Here is a 15,031-nt window from a genome sequence, read left to right as displayed (position 1 = left end):
TCGCTTGTTCCGCTAACTGAGCTTCCTGCCTCTCCACTACTTTTACTTGTGCCCACATAGCCTTCTCTTTTAATTTTCGCTGTTTTGCTTTAATCTCATCACTGAAATATTTCGCATGTCTCAATACCTAATATATTTTCCTATTTTGCCAATCTACAGTATGTTGTTTGATCACTTCACTAATCTCTGGACGTAGACCATATACAAATCTGTATACAAAATGACTCAAATCCTTTTCACTCAAGTTTTCATCACCACTGAACTCTTTAAAAGCCTTTCGGAATATGCATGTACTGACTCTTTACTTTCCTGATGAGTTCTGTCAATTTTTACCCAATCTGTCTCTCTAGGAGGTACTTTATTTTTCAGAAAGACAATAACCTGTTCATATTTCTTCATTACCTTGGGGTCTGGGGCTCCCGTCTTTTGATCCCTAGGGTATTCTTGTGTATGCCAGTTTATCATCAATTTACACTCTGTCCATAGATCTGCTGGCAATATTATGTCAAACAGGCTATTCAGATCAATCCACAATACTTTAGACAATTTCACAAATCTATCCACTTGCCTATTGTAAATGACAAAATATCTTGTCTAGTCCATGGAACATGTACATATCCTCCTCCTGGAATTTCTCTCATGGGACATTCTGCTACTACCTTTTCCTTTTCTCTCACCGGGAATGCTGAAAATGTTTTATCTGAGGCATCATCCCTTTTTCGATACCATCTACTTCTCCATTTATCTACATCTCCCCACTTTCTCAACAAAATAATTATTTCCTTAATCTGACTTATCAGTCCTGTGGTATTCAAATTTTCAATATCTTTCTCAGTGAAATCTATTCAATATTGTTTTTGTAAAGCCTTCACCTTTTCAATATCTATACCCATTTCATTTGCCACTTCTAATCTTTCATGTAGATTTTTTGCTCTCCAGGTTATACTTTTACACAAGAATAGTAACCCCTCATCCTGATAAGTTTTTTATTTCTCTGTGGGGATGGTTCCTACTATTAACTCTTCCAGTACCATTCGTAATTTTGACACATCTATCGATTGGGATTCTTTGTCTTTTCTCTGCAAGCTTCTCAACCATTCACTCAATTCTTCTGACGATGGACCTATTGGTTTCTCTACATTACTTCGTTCTGAATCCTTTTGTGTCTCTAATATTGACTCCATTATCGTTGTATGTCTTTCTGCTATGTTTGGGCCAATAAATGGATTATTCGAAACATTTGGTTCAATCATACTCATTGTCTGTCTCCATGTATTTTCATTTTGGTTCTGCTTTGGCTTCTCAGTCTGTTTATTGCTATTATAGGGAACTGTTAAACAATGCTCGCTATCTTTCTGTTTATCACAGATAGGCATCACAGGGCCTATAGTCACTGGGACGGTTACAGCTTCTAAATTTTTAGTTAATTCTCTTATCTTTTCAGTTAATTCTAAAGTTGTTTTTGCTAATTCTGCTGAATTTTCACCATTTACCTTACTATCTGATTTTCTCTCTACCTCTCTAACGGTATTATTTTTCCATAATTCTTGGGGAATTGGTTCAGTCTTAATAATTCGCAAAGTTTCTCTCATCGGGGCACTTGGTGTCAGCATTTCTGATTCTGGTTGATACGGAGGTGGATTTTTATAAAACATTTCATCAAGAACATCATCCTCTGATTCATTCACTCCATACCCTCTTGACTCAACATTATGTCTTTTTTCTGTGCACTTTCTACCTCTAACTTCTTCAGTAGTTCTTAGGGTTTATAGACCAGTCATACTCGCATTCCGCCACCTTCTCATTCTATCATCATGAGTATCATGCCCATATCTGCCAAACATGTACCTATATCGTCGCCACTCCTCTGTCTCTCTCTTTCATACATTTCATGTTCCCATTCGGTCAATGCTTCAAACTGTGTCGGCCTAGGTCTTGGTTCAAGGTTCATCATTCTTTCTCGCAAATTCCTCAAGACTGCTAAATTAAATGAACCATGTTCTGGAAATGCCAAAACTCCGTCATTTTTAGTGTATTTTACCCAATTGTCTAACCAAATACAAGTATGATATCCATATTTCGCAACCATGAAGGATGCAGGCGTTTTCGGAGGAGGAAGCAGATCCCTTCCCTAGTTACAATTGGTTTGTCCTTTTTAAACCATTTCTTGATTTTCCCAAACCAGGACTTATTCTCCTTTTCAGGTGGATCATAATACATTATTTCGTCTTTTCGTGTATCGCTAGTCTTTCCTTCCGACTGTACTGTTGTTCTCGACCAATCGTAGCGCGACTCACACTAACGCACCAATCTGGAGCATCTATGTCACCCTGTAATTCTCCACTCCTAGCGTGGCGTACACTAATGCACCAATCAGGAGCGTCTACGTTTCTAGCTGACTGGCCAATCCCAGTGCGGTCTTTCTGACGTCAGCAACTGCTGCCGCAGCTCCTGCTCCTACTCCTGTTGACCCCTCGTTTACAAAAAATTTCTCGGTAAGCCTTTTTCTTTCTTCAAATTCACAGATCTGTTAGTAACGACATAAAAACACCACCATTGTCCGCTTCGCTAACCAAAGAATAGTTAAAGACCTTTTTCACAAGAATTCCGTCTTTCCCGAGAGCAGCGCTTACCTCTGCCCTACTACGGAATCGTTACTTCCGTTGATGAAGTAGCACATCCCTCTACTTTACCCTTCTAACAAGCATTAGCTAACTGTTTCTCCAGAATTAAGACACCTAGTTGGAGACCCAATGCTCCTGATTAATAAAACCAGAGTTTCGCAATTAACCCGAATGCTATTTTATTCACGCACTTTCATAAGGAAAAAATAGTACATTCACACAGATTTCTGCCTTTCCCGAGAACAGAGAACAGTCTGTCCTACTACAGAATCATGACATTCATTAACAAAGTAGCACTTCCCTCTACTTTATCCTTCTAGCAAGCTAAGGGAACACCTATTACCTTTCCAGTGATAAGCGTTATCAGAGCTCCTTCTGGGCTGTTGGTACCTAGTACCAAAATTTCACAGGTGACCTTCGCTACCCATACACTTCTTTCATACAAGATATATTTCTAATGGTAACACACGACGATGTCACCGAACCAAACCCAGACAATGCGTCGTGCAACTTCACTTGTTACACGTTTCCCCTGTGTACCTACATGGCAACACCAATTCTGTATTTCCCGAGAGCAGCGCTTGCCTCTACTCTACTACGGAACTGTTACAAACTTCCGACTTCCTACATCCCAGAAGCCGTGCAAACAACATTGAACTCGACGCGACTCAACATAGAGTGTTAATACATAAACCAATATTAATCAATAAGCAATTTACAAGCAATAATCACCAACCCAAAACAATAAAAACCATAACTCTGCTACTAGACAAACTGCTGGAACGTGGAAAACTGGGCAGCGGGAAACAAGACAAATTCCCAATCCTTTTATATCCTCCCTTCGTCACAGACCAAATATCACATCAACACATTCACTTGTACAATCATCGGTGGGGCCCATAACACCAACATTCACACTCTGCTTCTCCCTGGCCTGTACTTACAGGAGGAATACCTGTTTCCAAGCGCTGAAATGAAAAGAATATCTTTAACCTACAGAAAGAAAATTATGTACATTTCTAAATCCCAATACCTTTTTCAAAACACATCATAAATCCTAACATTAAGATACTCCTTTCACATAATCAATGGATCAATTTAGTTGTTTTTGTATTTGATGATTTAGTCCAGCTAAACCTTACCCAAAATTCTCTTCTCTACACCCTTTCAATAAACAACCATACACATTTTCTGGATAATCAATAGATTCGTTTATCCAAATAATGCAAGAATTTTGTTCCATCTAATACATTTACTAATCATTATATGAATCACGGAACACCATATTTACCTATTCTGGCTATCAGTCGTCCTCTAAGTCATCAATTTAGTCGTTAGCACGCTACAGTCCCAAAGATCGGGTCTAGGACCAGAAACGTGCAAATATCGGTCAGTGCCCATGAATTATCAATCGTCCATAGTTCATCAGGAAATTTGGCCAGCAATTCAGTCTGTCAAAGATTCAGGAACACTGCAGTCACGTCACTGTCGTCTCCGTCAGCATGGAAATATGCTATTCAGCATCAGAGCGCGCTTCCTCTCTATTCTACCGTCTTTTGTAATAAAAGTAATGACAAAATGTAACATTTGCTTAGTTTGGGCTCTTCTAATTGGTTGGTTGAGATCGTCCGTTTCACACAGTCTATGATGTCATCTTGTCAGGCATGATCCATCCAGTTTTATAAGTGACTATTGTCAACCGTCTTGGCAAAAGTCCCGTCGTGACCTTGCTTGGGTACAAAGCGTGTAGGGTCATCTTGAGGCTAATGGTACAGGAATTTAGGACATGCGCACTTGGTCTGAAACCTCATGGAATGGTAATCGGCGCGTCGTGCATCTCAGTCGGCCATTTTGTCTTTTAGGCCCAAAGGGTAACTTAAGCAAAACAAACACAAAAAGTAATTAAAACATAGAAATAATGAAATAAATGTTAAACCCTCACTAATTCCCCTATGTGCTTGTAATTATCTAGCATATGGCGACATTTAAAGCGTTCATATTCACCCAGTGATGTCTTCTAGTGCAACATACGATAAAGACACAAAAGCAACATATATCATGCGATATTCTAATTTTCTATTATTAGTATGTGTACAGAGGTTAATTATAAATTTATTTTAGCCATGCAAAATGCAATCCCACATATTTTCTATTCATTAGTAATGTTGATTAAACTCTTCACAAACGCATTAATTGTATTATGGTTAATAGATTATTCTAATTAATATGAACATGCAGAATGGTGGGGTATACAAAATCTTTTACTACCCGCTCCATCAGAAGCAACTCACATCACCAGGGGAGAGGATCGACGTTGCAGCAGACACCGCTGCACCACTGGGAAGCATGTCACAGAGCCTGTCGCGGCTCCCATCGTGAGGAAACATCTCGCATCACCGGAGAAGAGGATCGACGTTGCATCAGGCGCCGCGCATCACCGGGAAGCATGTTGCATCAAGAAGAAAGCTCCATCTTTGTTTATTTGCACCGGATCTCCAATGCATCGCCGTCTTTGCAACACTTTCGTTGCCCTGCTTGTCGCATCTAAGGTACATTGAACTCTGAGTGTCGCATTTACCATCTTAAGAGAACTAAGCTAAATTCTACCATTTTAAAGTAACAGTATTGTGGATTTTTGTTGCTTATGGTCTTATGATAAGTCTATATAAAGAATACTTATTTTTGATATAAAACTTGTGTGGTGCCCATCTGTAGTGTTGTCACTTAATTGCTATATGTGTTCACAAATGCTTTACACACTGCCTCTGAGATAAGCCTGTCTGCTTGTGCCAAGCTACCAAGGGGGTGAGCAGGGGTTATTTTAGGAGTGTACCTCTTTACCCTGACTAGACGCAAGGGTCCCTATTTGTCACAGGTACCTACCTATGCCAACTAGAGACCCCCAAATCTAACATTGGACTTGCATTTGTGACTCATGTACAGTGATTGGTAAACACTACTAGTGAGTGCAGACCAAAACGCAACCACATACTTTTGGTAGATTGTTTTTCTGGGACTTTCTATTTTTGCAAAGAACTGCCAAGTTTAACCTCCATGGAGAAAGCAGCATCCATAGCATCTGTTGATCTTGATTGGGAAGAGGAGAAACTAGAATGCTACACTGTTAGTCAGCATTTCTGCAGGAGGTTCAAAATTTCTACAACCGGTATATCCAGAAAGGAGGATTTACAAAAGGCGCTGAGGGCCTGGTTTGAAGCAAGGAGCACCCCTGAGTATGTGCAGGGGGATGATAATGTAGATGAGCTGTTAGGTGGGCCATTGGGTCTAGGAGGGAGGAGAGCAGTCTCCCCAACAGGTAGCAGTGTTTCTGCCAGAGGCCTGTCCCCCAAAGAGCTGGCGGACAGGAAAGAAAACAAGATGCATGAGATGGAGCTGGCCAAGCTCAAGCTGGTTGGGCAACTGGAGTTAGAAAATAGGAAACTGGCCCTAGAGGAAAAGAAAACGCAGTTGGTTCATGAGAAAAGTTTGAGGGAGTTGGAATTGAAAGCCAGGAGCTTAGATATTTCTCCCTCTGGTGGCAGCACACCATCATTGCCTGTTGAATCTAGAGTGTATATTCTCAAGGATGTGGTGATAGAATTTTTCAAGAATGATGATATTGGGCATTGGTTCAAGGCCTATGAGGTAGCCATGTCTTCCCACCGGGTCCCTGATAAGGATTGGGGGCGGGGTTGTGGGACACACTATTAGACTTGCCTTCTGAAGTCTATAATTCATATCCCCACATAAAAGATGCATTAATGTCCAGGTATGGTTTAACTCCTGAATTGTACAGACAAAGGTTCAGGGGTTGCAGGAAGATAGAGAACAGTACCTGGGTGGAATATGTCACTTTTTTCTGCAGAGCATTGGATGGTTGTGTGAAGGGTAGCAAAGTTGATGATTTTCAGGGGCTCTTTGATTTGATTGCATGAGTGCACTTGTCCAGTAATTGTTTTCCAGAGCTACACCAGCACCTGATTGATAGCAGGCTGACTAATCCTAGGAAGCTTGCTGAAGAGGCGGACTGCTGGGTCAGTACCAGGGTCCAAGGGTCACGTGGGAGATTCAGCCAAGAGTGGGCAGGGTCCCCAGCAGAAGAGTGGGGGAACAAGGGTACACAGAGGGAGTTCCAGAAAAGGCCCCAAAATAATCCCCAAGGGAACCAAGGGAAAGGTTCCCAGCCTCTCCCCCAGAAACCATCAGGAGCCCCGACAGGTCCACCTGTTCAAGGGAGACCCCTGAGATGCTACAAATGTGGGGACCTGGGTCTTAAAAAAAATGATTCCAGGTGCTGCCAGTTTGTGAAGACAGCACCCCCTGGTGCAGCCCCCCGGCAGATGGCTAATGTAGCCCTGGGTGAGGAGATGGGTGCCCAAGGTGAGTTGGGGCCAGCAGAGATGTCCCTTGTTTGTTTAGGAGACTGTGAGGTGGTCCCCAGGACCCAACTGCCTGATAACACTAAGAAATACAGGCAGCGGGTGAACATCAATGGCCATAGAGTGGAGGCTCTTAGAGATACAGGAGCCAGTGTGACAGCTGTCAAGTTTCACCTGGTATCGCAAGAGCAGGTTGTCCCCAATGCATTCTATCCAGATGTTGCCACTGACAACACAGAGAGCCACTGCAAGGTGGCTCAGGTTCCCTTTGAGTGGGGGGGTCTCTGGTACTCTTCAGGTAGCTGTGAGGCCCGCCATGCCTGTTGACTGTTTGTTAGGGAACGATCTGGAGAGCTCACCTTGGGCGATGGTGGAGCGGAGTGCTCATTTGGAAATGTTGGGTCTGCCTGACTGGGCGTGTGTCACCACATGGCCTATGGCAGCCAGTAGGGGTTCTCAACAGGACCTGGAGATGAGAGGGGGGCCCAGGTACCTGCCTTAGAGACGGTGACTTCCCAGCGACGATGTGCAGCGTTACAGTAATCAGAGCAGATAAGACGCTATGTGACATGCATGCTTACTCATATGAAGTCAAAAAGTTTTCTGGCCAAAGTTTAGAAGTAAGCATTCTGGGCCTGTTAGAACCGGCGGTCTCTAGTTGGCAGAGGTATACACTTCTGACAAATAGGGACCCACCTTCTCTAGTCAGGGCAAGGGGATTACACACTCAGATAACCCCTGCTCACCCCCTTGGTAGCTTGGCAGAGCAGACAGGCTTATCTCAGAGGCAGTGTGTTAAGCATTTATGACCACATACAGTAATAAAGTGAATACACTACAAATGGACACAACACAGGAGTTATTATAAAAATAGTATTTTTATATAAGTCTTAGCACAAGACCAAATAACGACAAAAATATACCACAATCTTAATAAATACTCTTTGGAAGGAAAAATAATAGTTCAGGTAAAGTTTCTTCTTAGGAAATAGTTCTTTAGCAACAAAAGTAAGTATTCTTCTGAAAACACAGTTCTTGGCAACAATGTGACCCCCACAGGAGTCACATGACGTCGAGTTTACGATATTCCCAAGGTTCGGCGTCAACCGCGAGGAGCGCTACGTCAAGCCTGGAGTTGCAACAGAACCCACAAACACAGTACCTTTGGAAATGAAGAAAACGATGATCCACGGCATCGAGATGTCGGCATCGAGGTCGGCGTCGATCGTGCCTCGGATTCGGGTCGATCCGCAGCGGCGTCGAGAGATGTCGGGCCGGAGCAGCGCTCACGGCGTTGAGAAGGGCGTCGAGTCGATGCGATCAGCAGCAGCGTCGAGACGGGGTCGCTTGGAGCTAGAGCCAAACTCACTACTCACTGGCGTCGATACCAGCGTCAAGACGGGGTCACTTGGAGCTGGAGCCGATACTCACTACTCCTGGCATTGCTACTGGCGTCGATCGGGCCCGGCGGCCGGCGTCGAACGCTCGGAACACTGGAGCCGTTACTCACGATGTCGAGCTGGATTTGGCGGTGTCGGCGACGTCGAGACTGCAGATTTCCCCTGTGCACTGGAAATGACACTTTCCAGCAACCAGCAATTCAGTAGAGTGTGAAGTCCTTTGGCCCTGTGACTTCAACAGGAGGCTGGCACTCTTCCAGCCCTTGGAGATTTTCTAGCAAGCTTTTGAGAGTACACACCAAGTTCCTCTCTCCTTGTTCCTTGGCAAAAATAAAGAAGCAGCTTCAGGTTCCCCCCAGCAAACAGCACACTTGCAGAAGGGGGAGGCAAGTCCTTAGATCAGCAGGCTTCTTGTCCTTGGTAGAGGTTTCCTTGTCAGAAGTGATCTGAGTTCTTGGTTCAGGGATCCTTCTTTTATACCCCTTTTCTGTTTTGTTCCCTTTGTCCAAGCAGGGAAATTCCCCCCATCCCAGGTTTGTTGTGGGTGTTTATTTTCACACACGGAGAGTGAGAGAATGAACCACAGTTGCGTTCTCCCAATCAATCTTTTTATCACAATCAGCAACTGTTGCCAGAAAAGTAGACCCGCACGATCTTTAAAAATAATGGAGTGTTTACTATAATATCTACTCCGTCGGGTGGAATATCAAAGATATTGAAGGAAAAGCCTCACTCACATAATAGTGACATGCTTCATCATAGGCAATTACTCCACACCCAGATAAGGTGGTACTATCTGGGCGGACTCAACCCAAGATATAATGGGAGTACTTAGATAATTGATCGACTGGTTAAGCAGGGAACCAGATTTTAATTAAAAATACCTACGAGTATACGATGTTCCACGTTCTACCTTTGCCTTCTATCTTGGCCCCAAAGTTCATGGTAACGTGTTCACAATCGTTCTAATGCAATTCAATATTCTGACTCTCTTTGGTACAGTTTTGAGGGACTCCCCTAGCCCCCATGAACTAGCGCTTCATAATTGTGCGATTGTATTAAAGTACTCTCTCATTTAAGTTTACTGGCCCGTAGTTGGTGGTACATTTCAAATAGATTTTAAATGTGCCTCTGTTGAAGCTTGTATTTCTTTATGTTACTACCACGCAATGGGTCGATTCTAGGTGTAGTTCCTCTTGTTTTAACTATCTCGCCAAGACGAGCCTGAGGATCAATTGTTTGTATGCCCGCTCGTATCTCCCCAGGGCCGTTCATTCCTTTCTAATCCCCGTGCCTTTCTGCTTAGATCGAAATGCTAGTTATCTCTTATTTAACCACCAGATCTTCTAAATCGCGGGGTTCTGTTTTTTCAAATGTGTCTACTGTTGTTCCAACAAGAAATCTGAGACACACGATATACTGACAGCACTTACTTCGTCAAGGATGCAACACCGCTGATCCACCTATGGGGACACATCATCTGCCGTCGAGGAAGTTGTAGCTATACTGTGTTTCTTAAGTAGTAGTTGTACATCTCCCGGGTTGGTTCTCCTGTACAACTCCGCGAGATCTCTATGGTCAAAACAGGGGATGCTGGGCCGTGTGGTGACGTGTCTATTGTCAATACACAGGGTTTCTGGGTAGTGTAGTTCTCTTCTATTACGTGTTTGTTAATTCTTTTTTTCTTTTGTATGTGCCCAACTTTATCACTCATTTGTGTGTAAGCTCCCCTTCAAAGTTACAAGAAAACGTGTTTATTTAAAACAACATATGACGGGGTAAGCTATAAAGTGGATACCTTTTTTACTTCGTAATGATCCTGTAACTATCCACAAATGATGTTAAACAGAAGATATAATTGGGTTAGTGTGTCATATTTATAAAGTCTAGAGTGATCCTATCCGTTTACACATCCCTAGGGGAACCCATTTATATCGGGTGACATATTCTTCTTGTTACCTGGATCATGCTACATACTCAGGCAATTGTTGGTTGTGAGGTGAAGGACCCATGTATATCGGGTGACATATTCTTCTTGTTACCTGGATCATGCGACATACTCAGGCAATTGTTGGTTGTGAGGTTTTATCTGTTTGCCCCACATATTAGTTTAAAAGCGTGTATCAATTTTGCTCTTTTGTCTTGGGCGACATTCTTATGTGTTACATACCATTGGCTGGTGAATTGAACCTCTGTCATATTTATACGATGTAATTGTGTCGACCCGCGTTAGTACGTGTCCCTGGCTATAATTGATTAATTTAGTGTGTACAATCATTCAAATATTTTAGCGTGCAGAATGATCGTGTTGTCATGCTATCTCAAATGTTTGTTTCACATACATGCCGAAAGACTTATATTTGATAATGTGTAGGACTAAAAGCTCCAGGTTCTGTGTGGATTGCTTTTATGGATCCGTATGTTTCATTTCCTCTTTTTCTTTTTCAATGGCCTGGGTTCATGATGTAACCCTAGATTATACTCTTTTTAATTATGTCATCGAGGTCCACGGAATTTCCTCGTTTAGACCTAGTGTTGTACTTGAAAGACGATAAATCCATCTTTGTTCTAATTTCAATAGTTGCCCTTCATTACAACTTTTAGGTAGTTTTTCAATCACAGTCCAAGTAAAATCGTTCTCATTGTGATTATGGGTTTGGAAATGCCGCATCATCTTCGTAATTGTTTTTCCACATCTGAATGTGCTTCGGTGTTCGTTGATTCTGATTTTCACCTTACGTGTGGTCATACCGATATATATCTTCTTACAGATACACGTCATCAAGTAGACCACATTTTGACTATTGCAGTTGCTGAAAGTTCGTTGTTCCCAGGGAGTTCTTAAACCCACGTCGATCTCTTTGCTAGTTTTCGTTAGCCCACAAACATTACAAGAACCACACGGAAAGTGTCCGACAACCTCTGGTAGGTTCCATAGAGTGTTCTGTTGACCTATAGATGCACATAGAGGTATATATGTCTTATTGTTACTCCAAACTTTTTTTAGAATACCTACTGGATTTCGAGCACAAGACGTACAGGTGAGTGCATTAGGCCTCACGTTTGGGTTGCATGTAGCACATGCACACACACAAGGCAGGGACCTTAAAAAATAAGGAACAGAAATATATTGCCCTGACGAAGGCCCCCAGACCCGATTGGGCTATCAACATGGGCCGAAACATGTTGGCACTTATATGAGGGTATATTTGAATGAAATTATGTTAAAAAAAAACCCAATGCATAGTTTTTAATGGTACCACAAGTATCCCAGAATTAAGGATCAAATAGGGGTATACTCGTAGGTATTTTTAATTAAAATCTGGTTCCCTGCTTAACCAGTCGATCAATTATCTAAGCACTCCCATTATATCTTTGGTTGAGTCCGCCCAGATAGTACCACCTTATCTGGGTGTGGAGTAATTGCCTATGATGAAGCATGTCACTATTATGTGAGTGAGGCTTTTCTTTCAATATCTTTGATATTCCACCCGACGGAGTAGATATTATAGTAAACACTCCATTATTTTTAAAGACCGTGTGGGTCTACTTTTCTGGCAACAGTTGCTGATTGTGATAAAAAAAATTGTTGTGGGTGTTGCCAGGCAGAGGCACCTGGCCTATTCACTGAGCAGGGCAGGGACCTCAGCCGCCCAGCAGGAGGCGGAGCCAGTATTTTCACTGGCAGGAGCAGGGCTATCAGTTGCCTGGCAGGAGGTGGAGCCAGCATTGTGTCAGGCAGGGCAGGCTATCAGGGACTACTCTTCCCCTACTCTAAGTGCAGATGCCTCATTCACCCCACACTGACTCATTCAGACCTCTGGAGCCACCCAGCCCCTGACACACACACCAAACCAGCAGAGACCGGTGGATAGTTGGACAAGAAAATAGCCACTTTCTAAAAGGGCTATTTTCAAACACAGAATTTAAACCATCCATCCTAAAGGGTGTGTTATTAAATTCTGAGTTCAGGATACTAAACTCGACCTGCTACCATGCTCCCTGAGTCAGATAGATTATAATGGAGTTAATAATCAGTCTGCCCATTCTGGCCTAAGGGAGGCAGGTAGCCCTTCAATAGTGAAAAACCAAAATGGCTGTAATTCTCTATTAGGTCATGCCACACACATCAGGGCATGACCTACCTTTTACCAATAATGCACCCAGCCCTAGGGCCTACCATAGAGGTGTCTGACATGTGGCAAAGTCAAGGTTTTAGAGACTGGCAAGTAGGTTTCCCTTGCCAAGTCGACATGGCAGTCAGGGACTGCACGCAGGCTCCTCGGTGGCAGGCCTGGGACACATTTTGCAAGCTGCTTCCGTGGGTGGCACAACCAGTGCTGCAAGCCCACCAGCAGCAGATAACTTACATGCCCTCGCCACACGCGGTGCACTAGACTAGGGTCTGAACAGTAAGTCAACCAAGCCAATCATGGTAACACCAATCAATGTATCAATTTAACATAGGGAGCACTTGCACTGTGGCACTGATCAGCAGTGGCACAGTGCCCAAAGCAATATTCCAGCAAAAACATCGTAAACAGCGGAGGCCAACAGAAAAAAATGGAGGAGAGACTCATGCCAATGATGCCAGGTCTAACACGTGTCCCCTCCAGCTGAAACGTGGGGAGAACTACCCTTCACCCAGGGAGTCCTCATAACTAAGGCGGAAAAATCTGGACAGACCATCAGCATTGGCGTGATCTGTACCAGGGCGGTGTTCCACCGTAAAGTACATTACCCTGTAGGGAAATGGACCACCACAACAGTTTTGGGTTTTCACCCCTCATCTGCATTAACCATCTGAGGGGCCTGTGGTCTGTCTGAATCCGGAAGTGAGTCCCAAACAGGTAGGGTCTTAGCTTCTTCAGCGCCCAGACCACAGCAAATGCCTCATGCTCTATCACACTCTACCTCTGTTCCCTGGGAAGTAACCTCCGGCTGATGAAGGCTACAGGTAAGTCTCGGCCCTCTTCATTTATCTGTGCTAGAACAGCCCCCACACCATGCTCTGAAGCGTCCGTCTGGACAGTGAACTCTTTGGAAAAGTTGGGTGCCTGGAGGACCGGTGCTGTACACATTGCAGTTTTCAGGGTGTCACAAGTCTTGGCTGCTTCCTGGAAGTCAGCGAGGTCAAGGGGTGCACAATGTTGCCATACCCCTTGACAAACCTCCTGTAGTAACCCGTGAGACCCAAGAAGTTTCTCACCTGAGTATGGGTTTTGGGTGGTTCCCAAGCCAGGATGGTATCTATCTTGGGTTGCAGGGGGGCCACTTTGCCGCTCCCTACTTGGTGCCCCAAGTACACCACTGAACCCTGCCCAATCTGGCACTTACTGGCCTTGATTGTGAGGCCTGCTCTGCGCAGGGCCAACAACACTTCCTGGAGGTGGCGCAAGTGTTCCTCCCAGCTGGCGCTGAACACTGCTATGTCATCCAGGTAGGCAGCGCTGAAATCCTCCAGTCCAGCCAATACCTGGTTGACCAACCCTTGGAATGTTGCAGGGGCATTCTTCATCCCAAAGGGCATAACCCGGAACTGGTAGTGCCCATCTGGTGTGGAGAATGCAGACCTCTCTTTTGCCCCATCGGTCAAGGCGTTCTGCCAGTACCCAGACGTTAGAGCAAACGTACTAAGGTACCGGGCAGCCCCCAACTGATCTATGAGCTCATCAGCTCTGGGGATGGGGTGCACGTCAGTCTTGGTGACCGAAATGAGTCCTCGGTAATCCACACAAACCCGAAGTTCTGGTGAAGCACCAGGCGCTGCAGCCTTTGGGACCAAGACCAATGGGCTGGCCCAAGGACTGCTAGAGGACTCAACCAACCCTAGGGCAAACATCTTGGAGACCTCCTCCTTGATGTATGCTCTGACCTTGTCAGTCTCCCTGTAGGCCTTGTGCCTCACAGGAGTGCTGTCCCCGGTGTCCACATCGTGGACACACCACTGAGTGACACCAGGGATTAAGGAGAACAGATCAGGGAATTGTCCCAGCAGATGGCGACAATCTTGCTGCTGCTCAAGGGTTGTGTGTCAGAGAGGACAACACCATCCACTGACCCATCTTGCTCTTTTGCACACAGGAGGTCAGGAAGAGGCTCACTCTCCTCCTCCATTCCAGCATCTGTGGCTAGGAGCATGCCCACTTCGGACCTTTCTAAGTGGGGCTTTAACCGGTTGACATGCAGGACCCTCAAGGGGTTCCTGGGAGACTTCAAGTCCACCAAGTAGGTGACATCGCTCTTTTTCTCCACAACCTCAAATGGTCCAGTCCACCTGTCCTTGAGCGCACAAGGTTCTACAGGGGCCATGACCCAAACTTTCAGACCAGGTTGAAGCTCAACCAGAGTGGCATTCTGGTCGTACCACCGCTTCATCTCTTCCTGGCTGGCCTCCAGATTTGCCTGAGCAAGATCTCTGAAGCGCCGAGTCTGGTTCCTAAAGGCCAGCATGTAACTATACATCCTGGGGAGGTTTCCTGGGAGATTGCTCCCAGCCTTCTTTGACCAGACTCAAAGGCCCTTTTACCGGGTGTCCATACAAAAGCTCAAAGGGACTGAACCCAAGAGACTTTTGTGGCACCTCACGATAAGCAAACAGCAGGTATGGTAAGAGGACATCCCATTT

This window comes from Triturus cristatus, chromosome 4_1 (assembly GCF_964204655.1).
Source record: "Triturus cristatus chromosome 4_1, aTriCri1.1, whole genome shotgun sequence".
NCBI lineage: Eukaryota > Metazoa > Chordata > Amphibia > Caudata > Salamandridae > Triturus > Triturus cristatus.
The sequence above is the reverse complement of the archived record's forward strand: the minus strand, read 5'-3'. Positions refer to the sequence as shown.